The sequence below is a fragment of the Octopus bimaculoides genome, chromosome 13, assembly GCF_001194135.2.
Source record: "Octopus bimaculoides isolate UCB-OBI-ISO-001 chromosome 13, ASM119413v2, whole genome shotgun sequence".
Classification (NCBI taxonomy): Eukaryota; Metazoa; Mollusca; class Cephalopoda; order Octopoda; family Octopodidae; genus Octopus; species Octopus bimaculoides.
In genome coordinates this window covers 59,554,068-59,554,354 of record NC_068993.1, presented here as the reverse complement: position 1 = coordinate 59,554,354, position 287 = coordinate 59,554,068, and positions in this window count along the sequence as shown.

The window sequence follows — 287 nt, the reverse complement described above, 5'->3', positions numbered from 1 at the left end:
GGAAATTCTATACCAGTTTATAACTTATATCGTTCATATCGGAGTTTTTACTGTCCGTGAAAGCTAAGAAATAACATCCCAAATGACTAATTTGGTTTCTACAAAAAAAAAAAGGCCGCCTTCCTTATGAAAAGTATGCAGCACAGAATTTTGTCAGTGAACAGGTCGCGTCTCTAAGCGACGAAATTATTTTGACAAATCAAATTTAAATGTTGAAGTCAATCTAACGGTTTTTGTGTATTATTTTAAATGGCTTATAAACACCTTCCACGCTGCAATTGTATATA